Genomic DNA, 12,236 nt, shown 5'->3' with positions numbered 1-12,236 from the left:
TGCCATTGTAATCAAGTTGCTGCTAATGCCAATGCCTTGGTTACTTCTATACTATTTTCTTTATTCAAGTCAATTAAAGCTACTGAGTTGTATAGAAAAGCATCAGTAGCATATGAGACCTGCAATGCACCAAGTGAGTGTTAAGTGGGATGATCAAGCACATCAATTTTCCATCTAGGCGTTTTTTTATGAGACTTGCAAAGTGCATGGTTTTGTTTGTGCTTCTGATTGTCTTATTACTGTTTATCTTTTGAAACCTTGGGCCTTCAGAAAAAATGAATTCATGTGGCATTTGTCCTCTCTGAACCTCAAGAGAAGGCATTTCACACTTTAACATAGGAAACACTTGATGGCTTGTGAGGCTTCAAACCTCCTATCACATGTAATGAGGCACCAAGCATTTTGACATTGCATCCAACCTACATTGAAAAAATGCATGTGTATCAAAAATATGATTTCCAATTTTTGCAAAGAAACCTCTTAGAAGAAGTGCATAGGTGTTGCATTCTAGCACTTCCTCCTAGAACGAGAAAGGCAATTCTATTCATTGCTTTCTTGTAGAGTTTCTTGACAGCCTACCTTGATGAAAGGCCTTTGATCATTGCACTCAAAGGGATGCTAAATGTTTGGTAGAGGAAGTCAAAAAAAAAAAACGAGAGATGGAGAATATTCTAGTGCTCAACCTCTATGATACCAACACCCAAGCACATGGGCTAAAGTTGGGGTAATGCTACTAGATGAGAGGCATTTTCCTTGTAATCAAGACACTAAAATTATAGAAGGCCTTTTACAGGTGCAGGCCAAAAGGTGTGTGTTGATGTTTGGGACCCTATTTTATAATGACTTCGATGAATTTTTCAACATATTTCATCTTGTAAGACTAGATTATTTGGAGGGCTTCTTGGACCAAGCTGGCTTGGTTGATTTAACTATCATCCTCAATCTCAATCAAGTGCAAAGAGAGACACTTGAAATAGTAGGAGCCACAATTGATTCTATATTTTTAGATTGGTAAAATGTAACTGTAATGATTTGCATACGTCCTTCTTAGTGTTGAAAGTGCCTTGATGTAGTATAACATGCATTAGCCCTCAAAAGAAACTGTTAGTAAGGCTAGAGCACTAAGCAATCACATCATTTTGTTCATGTGTAATTTACTTTGATTTTCCATGCTTAGTCACAAGCTATTGTAAGTACACCGACTCATATACATATGCATGCCTAGCTTGTGACCACCATTGTTAAGCAAGAAGTGGAGAAGCAGGGTGTGTCTAGCCCGATGGACCATGATGCATCCAAGTGATCCGATGACTGCATTGTAGGTTGCTCTCAATGATCAAAAGGTAGTTGATTTTGAGAAACATTTGTTGACATCTCTTCAATCCAAGGGTCATTTTGATCCAAATGTAAGGATTCTTTGTGATAATATACGACAACTCTATGAGTCTATCATACTTGATGATCATGAATTTTAATCACATGATGTTGAGCAACATATTTGGTTCTTGCATCATACATGAATTGACGAGCATGCATCAAGAAGAGTATGGCATCAATGAATTCAATTTTCACCACAGCTACCGGTATTCCTTCAAGAGATAAATCTGGTGGTAGAAGGGATGTTGTAGAGTATAATCTTGCTAGCTCAAATTAGGCAAGCTTGATGTTTTATGAAGCAAACTAGGTGCTTGTGGGTGAGAAAAATATCAAGGTTGCAAAGCAATAAAAAAGCTCCATAGTTCACACTTGATGAGCAGGAAAAACTTGCAACATAGAAGCATTGCAAGCCTCTGCCCAGTCTAGGGTTTCTGAGGATAAAGAAAAGACCAAAGAATTTGAAGATAGAGCTCAAATCTCCACCAGATGAAGTGCCAATGCCATGGCTATGATCTGTTTATTGATTAAGCTCTTCCAATGGAGTTTCCTCTATTGAAAATAGTGAAGAATTTTTGTGTTGTGCTGAAGCAAAATTTTGCTAGCACTCTATAAAATGGTGCTTGATCTCCTCTAAATCATGAATGGAAGGTCCTCCAACAACTCCTTGATGTCAGTAGGTGAAAATGAAGGAGAAAAATGAAGTAGAACATGTGGTCTATGCCATGAGACTTGAAACAGGTTTGGGAAAGTTGAAGAAGAACTTTGAAAACTCTTTGAAAAGTAACTATGTATAAGTCTTCCCACTTTCAGTGAAGCCCCTCTCTTCAAAATGCTTGTCTCAAAACTTACCTAAAACTAAGTGAGAACCTACTATTTTGACCATCCATTGGCATATCTATCCCTTGTAGCTTCAAAGGTCTTCAGATTTTTCTTCTTCCAATTCTAAATATGTTGCAAGTCACTGCTAGTCACTGCTAGTCACCATCCATGTCTTGTACCTATAGTACTTGTTTGAAATTGGTTTTTACGAATGAAAATTAGGACTGGATATTAAGAAAAATAAGGGAAAATGTATCAAAGACCAATGCTGTGATACCACTTATCATGAAGGGACCTGAGAGGAGAGAGAAGACTACAAGAAAGAGAGAGAAAGAGTGTAGAGGAGAGAGAAAGAGTAGAAACTAAGAGAGAAAGATAGGAAAGAAGGAGAGAGATGGTTGGCAGCCATGAAAGGATAGGAGGAGCTAGGGAGAAGAAGGGCAAAGCTATATTATTCTATTTTAAAAAAATGATCCCTTGTACATACATCCTTTGCCCCTTTATATGCCCCTACCCACTCTCTTACACTTTGCAACCTAGTGGAGTCCTCTGTATTTCCCACAAGGCTAGATTAATAGTTTGCTCAACTATGAATTGCTCTCTCAGTGGAGTAGACAGTCCTTGTTTTGGTATTGTTGCATGATGTAGAGTTTCCCCATCCTTGGAGATGCCACATGTAGTGTTACCCATTGGACAAGTGCTATCTTCTTCCACCCATGAAATGAAATCTTTTGAGAGCGACCTTTTTGTCATTGCTCCCTAGTTTCCATTACAAATCCAGGCTTGTGAGAACAAGTTCCTATTATTTTTGTTGATTTTCTCCTCTTGTTCTGCACCATTTCCTTGTTCCCTTCAAATTCATTGGCTCTTGAAACGTTGTAGTCCCTACCATTGCTTTATATACAATATGTGCAACTTGTGGTGGGCTTGGGATACTCTTAGCTGCAATGGATTGCAAAAGGACTTCCATGCTTGAGCCATCACCAAGGTGCTTGCTCAAAGTATAGGCATGTTGTCTTGCTATTTGATGCACGACATTAGTCATTTTTGATAAACATGCATCATACAGTGAGATCCTCTCCTTGAATCCTCCCCCAATAAGCCATGAACCATGCATGCTCTCTAAGATGTTTGTACTTGCAACCTCCACATCACTCCTAAAAAATGGCAATTGTCAAGCATTATAGTGCATGAAGAATTACTTTTCTACTAGAAATATTGCTTTTGATATAGCATAACTAATAAGGTCCATCCCTAGTAAAAAACCCAAACAAGGCAAGCTAATATTACAAAATCAAATAGGACTCCTATGATTTAGCTACTAACCCTCCATGTTCTACTAGAACAACCAGTTAATGGTCCCAAACTCCCAACTGTCTTGAGTTTTTTTTTCATTCTTTCCATCTTTGAGATTTTTTCTTTTTTTCAAGGTCAAAAGAGCATATATATTTATTCTCCTTTCGAAAAGGGCTCACCCCAAAGAGATGCAAGGCATCGGACATAGGGCACCCATCAAGGAAATCCCTATAGCCTACTAGGACCTCAGAGGTGATGGTTATCTTCTTTTGGTCTTTTTTTTTGTTTTTTCCAACCCTTCAGTGTTTAGGGTGTTTGGTTTTTTTAAAGGGTCTTGCTTTGGAAGAATAAATAGATAGACTCTTTCAAACTTGATTTATTTTAAATTATTATAAGTCTCTGTTTATAAAGAAAAGAACTAGACGGCTAGGAATTCATCACTAAATTAAATGTTTAAACATTTCAGCTCAATAGCTTTGCTCGAGGAATCTAATCTAGCACATAATATTAGTAACTCTACCTAGGAAAATAATAGATAAAGATATCCATCGTCGCAATATATCTCATCCATGCTACTATTAATCAAAATTTCGTGGAAAGAATCATGTTACCTAGCTACCCTACATTACTGACAAGAGGGATAAAGAAAAGGGAATAAACTCTATTAGATTCCTAATCAGTCACCACATACAATGAAATTCACTAGGTTGTGTACACACATCACCCCCATAGCTCACTTCTTAGTGCTAATATCCCATCCCATACTAGTGTATCTCGTTTATATACATAATCTTTTATGTGTTTAGGTATTTTTAGTTTGGTTTCTTTCCATGAAATATCTAATCCAAAATATTAAATCATTGTAGCCAATTAATATGTTACTTTTTTTCTTTTCAAAAGAGCATAGATATTGCTAGGTTAAGTAATGAAACAACCTGTTCATAAAGGTGACTTTGCAACTCCAAAGTATAGCTGAGATAAGCACGTAGTGGCTTTCAAATTATAATCATCATCAAACCTGCATAGAACTCAAGTACTAACTACTAAACCATTAACGTGTTAGATCAATAAAGAGTGAAACTCCCTTAGAAAACCAGCAATCTAGCCAAACATACTTATCATGAACTCATAGCACTGAAGGAATATCCCAATCGTGTGTGCAACTAACTATTTAACTACGTGGATAATAACTAAACTAAAGTGCGCTAAAACCTAAAATGAAAAAGCATAAAAACAAGTCTTGTTGTTAACAAAAAAAGGGTTTGTTGCTTTGTTTTGGTTTTAAAATCAAATAAAATAAGGTAAAATAAACACAAAAGAATCTAAGAAAACAAAAGATCTAAACCTAAATCCTCACATGTTCTAATATCCTCTAATATAAATAATAACCCTAACCCAAAATCATTGACATTATCAAAATCAAATTGATAAACTAAATGACTATCTATAGCATACTCCTGAATGGCCTCCAACATAGGCACATAAGAGATCATTGATCTGTTATCAGGTGCATTACTAAAATTCTCCATCATCTCATGGAGCGGGTATTAGTTGTATTATCAACATAAGGCATAGGTGCCATAGGTAAACATCCCAAAGAGCAACCTGCCATCGCATCCATGTACTGACAAATGTGGTCCCAATAAGAATAGCTATCATCTAATTCAAGGTCTAAATATGATGGAGTCAGATGGTAGACAACAACTTGATATCTAGAAAACTCCTGTTGCTCTCTATCCATCTATACTATGCTAGGGGTAAAAATACTAGCATAATCATGATGCTGATAAGTGTAACTGATAGCTTCTTGCATGGCAGTGGTACCATAGTGTTGAAAATATGCCCAATACTGCCAATACAATAACTAAGTGTGTATATAAAGATACCTCTAACATGGTCGATAAATAAACTGGGGGTGATAGTGTAAACAAAATATAGTCATAAAATGTATACCACAATACATCTCACCCCGTGAAGGATACAAAAACCTATTGTGCATTTCAAATTGGAAAATACTATAAGGACCTGCATATATAAGATCAGAACTATCTACATTGAAGCTTGAGCATCCATCCACAAAATCTCCATATCTACATCCCATGAAGAATTCTCCCTCCCTCTCCCCCCAACAAAACAAAAAAAATACTGAAATGAGCAAGAAAAACATTCAGATGATTTTATCTATACCAATCTGACCCAAACTTCCCAATTAAGTCACAAAAGGTTTCAAGTGAAGACCATTAACTCGAAAAGATTCATGTACTACTTCTAATTTCTGAATATCCACTAAACCATTAACTCGAAAAGATTCATGTACTACTTCTAAGTTTTGAATATCCACTGAACCATTATCATAAACCTCTTTAATTTGAAATGGACCAACCATCAGATATGAAGTTTCCTTGGAAATTTATAGTACTGACTATCATACAATAGAACTAAATCATTCTTTTGAAAGTCTCTAAGCTTCAAGCATCTATCATGCTAGGCTTTTTGTTGTTTATAACATGCTTCTATACGTTGTGAAGCAAACATATGATCCTCGTCAAGATTAACTAACTTGCACAATTGATTGGTAAGAGATTCCCACTCCCCAAGGAAATTAGATAATGCAACACACAAAGTAGGAACCTCCAATTCAATAAGAAATACAACTTCAATCCCATAAACCAAACTAAAAGGTGTGTTATTAGTTGTTACCTTGTAGGCAGTGTGATATGCCTAGAGTACCTTTGGCAAGCATTCATCCCAATCATGTCTATTCTCAACTCCTGTTTTGGTTAAGATTGTCATCAAAATATGATTAATAACCTCTACAGTATCATTGACTCGAGGATAATAAGGGGTAGACTTTTGGTGTTTAATTTTATAGAGATCCATCAATTTTGAAATTAAATTATTCAAAAAATGAGATCCACGATCACTAACTAACTCTAGTGGACAACCAAAGAGAGTAATAATATTCTCATAAAGAAATAGAGTGACATCCTTGCCTTGATCAATCTTAAGCGCTTTAGCTTCCACCCATTTAGTTACATAAACAGTACATACCAAAATATATCTATTAGAACGATATTGTGTAGGTGGATCAATTGTACTAACAAAATCTATACCCCACTTCTCAAAAGGTACAAGGTCTTATACAGGGGTTAATAGCATTACAAAATGTTTAGTTAGTCTCCTAGTACGTTGACATTTATCACACTTTCTATAATGTTCATATGCATCCTTGTATGATATAGGCCAGTAATAACCAGCAAAAAGAAATTTCCTTGCTATTAAATCTCCTACAAAATAGCCACCACAAGGTCCATCATGTGATGTAGTTAAAATCCATGGTACTTCATCTTCACGAATACACCTTTGAAAAAAATTTCATGAGAAAAATACTTATATAGAGAGCCTGACATCAAAATTCAAGATCATGATTGCCATAAAATACAACAACCTTCATGCTTAGTCGCAATTGGTGGATATTTAGTTGGACTAAGAAAATTTGCAATATTTGCATACCACGATAATTAAGCATTAGGTAGATCATCATCTACACCCTTGAGTGGTGATTTTTGCCTTCGAGAGGTGCTTAAAAATTGCCAAAAAAACCAAATTTCATAATTTTCCAAGATGTCGACTCTAGGAGATGCTCGTCGACAGTGGGGGACTTTGAGATGGACATGCAGTAATTTTCAGGAGTCGAATTGGAGGCTAGACAATCGAATGGGAGTGCCTGAAGCGGAGGACCAAAAGAGAGGAAGTGTAAAAGGACTTAGATGGGAAGGGGGGTGACCCTTGGGGTCTTCCACGCCCCGAAAATTTGACGAATGGGGGGGTGTTTTTTTCCCATGGAGTGAAGAAAATGAAGTCGTCTTCTTGCAGGGCGCCGAATTTTTGAGAGGGAGGGGGCTATGGAACCTCAATGTAACCCACCAAACTGATCATACCAATTGGATGATGTATTTCTTCGCCCTCCATTGCCACTATCCGCTCCTCCAATGGCTGCCCGATTGCTGAGTTCCTGTTTTAGTATTTCTCTCTCCTCCCTGTCTCTTCTCTCTATGGGATGTTCATGCGCACTACCTTGAAGGAGGAATCAGGAAAGAGATTGAAGAAAATGATGATGGAGATTAATGGAGTTGCTAAATATTGATGTGCAATATGGAATCAAGAGCGATGGAGGCTCAGTTTGTTGGTCACGCAGTCATTTAATGTGTCTCAGGTTTCGTAGAAACACGATATGCCTATTTTTTATAAAGAAAATGAAGGTTTTTCAACATTTTATGATAGAAATGATGTTCTTATTCGATGAAAAATTGTTTGAGTGCTGGTTGCATCATGTTTAATTGTTGTTTATTAGAAAGTTTTGATTTCATAATGATTTATGTATGCTATTTAAATCCAGCAAAACCCGAAATGCGGTTTTGAAGGGTAAAATGATAGTTTTGTCATTTCGGATGGGTGAAATGTGTTCCTATGGGGGAAAAGTGGAAAATAAAATTGAATTTTAGTTTGCTAAAATGATTGGTATGAAAAAAAGTTAAAAAAAATAATAGTGATTATTGACAGATAAATACTAAAAAATAAGGAAAAATAGAAATACGCTTCATAAAAATAAAGAAAAATATAATAAGTGTTTGTGAATGTATGGTAGTGGTGAAGCATGATATTTAGACTCAATTTTCTCCATCTCTTTGTCAAAGTTCGTGATTTATCACTTCTCATACATCAAAACATGACAAAATGAACCCCTATATCTATGCAATGGAAGCACTACCTAAAAGAAGGGGGTGGGGTGTTTGAATGATGCAATTTGGGTGCTATTTATTACAGATTTTTCTAATGCATATCATGATATAGGGTTCATTTTATTTTAATTAAGAGGCTAGTAGGATGAGCCTTGTCTCGGTGCTATCCTTGCATTGTAGCAACGAGTTAGTAAATGAGCATTGGAAAGCCTGATTGTGCACAACACGTACCATGGTATCAAAATACAAAGAACTGGATGCATAGCACTTTGTTTTCCTTTATGATGACCTATTTTTTGGTAGGGACACATGGTATCTCCTAAAATATGTTAAAAATGAAGGAGTGGAGCTTGTATCGTGTGTACTTTATATTAGAGCGACGCATCTTGGGGCCAATCCCCAAGGTATAGGAGAGTCGTAGTGGGGCCACAGCAATCAGCTAATGGGATGCCTCCTATGTATGTTCTTTGTGGTATTTATTACCGATATGTATGGGATACTCCATTTGTTGGAGTTTGGGGAAAGGGCCACTGGACTATCTAGCATGGACTATCTAGCAACTACAAACACATAATTAAGTCTATCTAGTACACATCAGTGTATTATAGATGCTCCTGGCACGCGAGGCCGTGTGGTGGGATTGTTTGTTGTGTGCATGAGGTCCGCCTAGTGCCATAGCTAGTGCCGGCCCATTTTAGATCCCATCAACCCTTCTCTATATCATTGGTTATTAACTGAGACATTTGATATGCAAGAACATGTGATTGATTGTCATGAGTAATTACTTCAAAATCACACTTTTGAAAAAGCAACATCTATCTCATATATTGGCCACTAACTTTGGATTTATTTAACAAGTACTTCAATGCGTCATGATCCACATAGAAGATAAACTTGTTACCCAATAAATAATTTTAAAATTTAGTAATGGCAAACACCATTGATAAGCACTCTTTCTTAGCTGTGGTATAATTTTTCTCTATCACTACAAGGATTTGAGCTAGTAGCGACACCGATTAGCGACGGCGGGTAGCGGCATCGCTATTGGCGTCGCTATTTGCATTGCATGTGCGACGCAAATAGCGACGCCAATAGCGACTCTCCACAAGGAAAAAAAGCGGGCCGAAATCGAGCGCGGTTTCATTTCGCGTTTGCACATTGTGTATTTTGAGAGCGAGAGCGAGGGAGAGAGCGACCGTCGTGAGAGAAGGAGAGGAAGAAGACTTTTCGCCGCCGTCACCGCCGTCGTTGTTTGCGAAGGAGAGGAGGAGCCTTCATCGCAAAGAGGAGCCGCCCCACACTCACCATATCTCATCGGTGAGTCTCCCTCTCTCTTTCTTTTGCTTGTTTAAGGTTTAAATTACTTTCTCTTTTGCTTGTTTAGGAGAGGAAATGAGAGAGAAAGAGAGGAAGAGGGAGAGAGAGGGAGAGAAAGAGAGGGAGAGGGAGAGGGAGAGGGAGGGAGAGTGCATTCTCTCTCTCCCTCTCCCTTTTGCTTGTTTAAGGTTTAAATCACTTTCTTTTTTGCTTGTTTAGAAGAGGAAATGTGAGAGAAAGAGAGAAAGAGAGGGAGAGGGAGATAAAGAGAAAGAGAGGGTGAAGGATGGATTTTAGGCCCCGGAACGTGCCTAAAAATAACAGAAAAATGTGGAAATGGGGGGAAAAAATACCAGATCGCGAAGGCAGCAGCTCGACCTAGGACGATTATAAGCATTAAGTGCTTGACGGGCGCCCGTGCGACACTCTGGGAATTTTCATAATTTTTCCGTATGCCCGTGCCAGTCAGTGAAGCTGCAAGCCTGTCCGGGATGTTGAGACGAGCTTACAGGAATTTTCAGATCGAAGTTCGGAGTCCGGATGTGGAAGATGGCCCGAAACCGGCCAGGGTGCCCAAGAGGGGGCCCAAAATGGAAATCCCAAAAGGTGTAAGAGAGGGGGGGTGACCTTTGGCACCCCCCCCCTCCAAAAAAAATCATGGATATGGGGGGGGCGGCGGCTGAAAAACAGTGCCGAAAAAATCGCACCCCGCCCCCCCATAGTCTATTCATGGCTTACATGTAAGCCATAGCTACGAGCACTCAGGCCCGATCAAGACATTGTGCCGATCAAATCGCCGGTCTCCGCTCCCGCAATGGTGGACTAGTTGGAGAGAGAGAAAATCAGTCTTTCTCTCTCCTCCCTCTCTCTCCTCTTAGCCCTCGTTCGTGCTTGAAGGAATAGGATGGAGATGGACGGCCGGATGGATGCCGATTCTTGACGGGATGAAAGAGCAATGCAAAACCATTGTAGATTGCTGATTCCAAGCAGAATTCATGGCTGGAAATCAATCGTAGGACGTGCCAAATTTAATGAAAAACCCGCAAGACACGGTAATAATTGTTTTTACAAAGAAAATGGTCTTTTGATGCAAATTTGGTTGATAAAAATGTGTTCATATGGATGGAGTTTTGAGTATGTCGTGCTTTGAGTTGTTTTCTAGCTGTTCATCATTTAAAAAATCAGAAAAACATGTGTGGGATAGTAGAAAATAGAAAACCGAGACACAGAAAACCATAAAAATGAAGGGAAATAGGGTTTTTTGGGCTAAAAATGATGCAATAAATCAATCTACACCTACTAAAATTTCTGTTTCTACTGAAATGAACTAAGGGCTACAGCCCATAAACTGAACTTAATTTTTAGCAATTAAAAAATGGGAGAAAATGGGGAAATTTGCAAGAAAATGATGGAAAAACCCTAAAAAATAGGGAAATTTTATATTTTGGGCTTCGGAAAATTGGGAAAATTATGAGTAATATCCGTGAATGTATAGCATGGCTGAGGCATGAAGATTTGCTTCAGATCAGCCTTGTTTTTGTGTTTTAGTTCGGTTTTGTCCGCTTTTGATATGAAAAAATAAGGTAAAAAGCCGTGAAATACCATGCAATGAAGCACAATCGTGAGAAAGGAACCATGAAAAGGATGTTTTGCACTTGTGCACGACACTGTTTTACTAAATGCTTGAGCACTAGGAATCCACCAAATGCATGGAGCATGAAAAAGAATTTAAAAGTATCAGTGATCAGCTCCTGGACATGCATTGCAATTGGTTTATGGGGATATGACCTACGTTGAGAGGCAGTGAGATACCCATGCTGTAGACTAGTCGTGGGGTCCTAAAGGGGAAAATAAGTGAGGACAATGGTACATTCCTGGACACGCTTATTTGGTACCTTGAGCGACGTTTGTGCGAAATGTCTATATGTGGAGCGACGCACTGAGGGGCCAATCCCCAAGGTGTAGGAGAGTCGCAGAGGGTTGACGGCATTCAGCCGTAGGAGGAACCCCATGTGTATGTGATTCGAGCCTTTTTGGCTATGTGAAAGGGACTCCCTCTGAGGAGTAATATTGGGTTAGGATCAGTTGGACTACAACGTATTACAAATGCAATGTTTAGGAAGGCAGAGATTTTGATAGACGCTCCTGGCCGTGAGGCCGAGGGGTTGTCTTGTGCGCAGTGACGAGGTCCGGCTAGTGCATGAGCCAGTGCCGGCCCGTTTTTAGGTCCATCAGTGGTGCGTCTGCCGGGAGTCGCTTAAAAGTGGAGGTTCTCGAATCCGGGTTGTTTAGGGACCAATTAGTAGTTTATGCCAAAGGATAGTGAGATTGATCCGTTATTTATTGATAAGCATCATCTAGGAGAAATCCAAAAGCAAGAAAGAGACGAAAGAGCTAGGCGACGTGCTGAAATTTTTAGGAGATATTCCCCTAAGCGTAGCGGTACTGAACCCTTACGAGGGAGTGGATCTAGTGGTCTTGGGGCCACAAGCAGTAAGTTAGGAGAAGGTGGAAGCTCTAGTGCTCCCCTTCCTTCTATAAGCCAGTCCACGTCAAGTACGGGAGGTGTAACCCCACCGTCCCCTATTCCTAGTGCAAATCCAATCCTTGTCATGGCGCAGCCTATTGCAATTCCAGCAGGAACGACGGATTTGCCGGCTCTAGGTTACCCGCTACCCATTTTAA

Source organism: Lygodium microphyllum, chromosome 1 (assembly GCF_053477565.2).
Source record: "Lygodium microphyllum isolate KBCC chromosome 1, Lygodium_microphyllum_v1.1.10, whole genome shotgun sequence".
In the NCBI taxonomy this organism is placed as follows: Eukaryota; Viridiplantae; Streptophyta; class Polypodiopsida; order Schizaeales; family Lygodiaceae; genus Lygodium; species Lygodium microphyllum.
Note: the sequence above shows the minus strand (reverse complement) of the source record.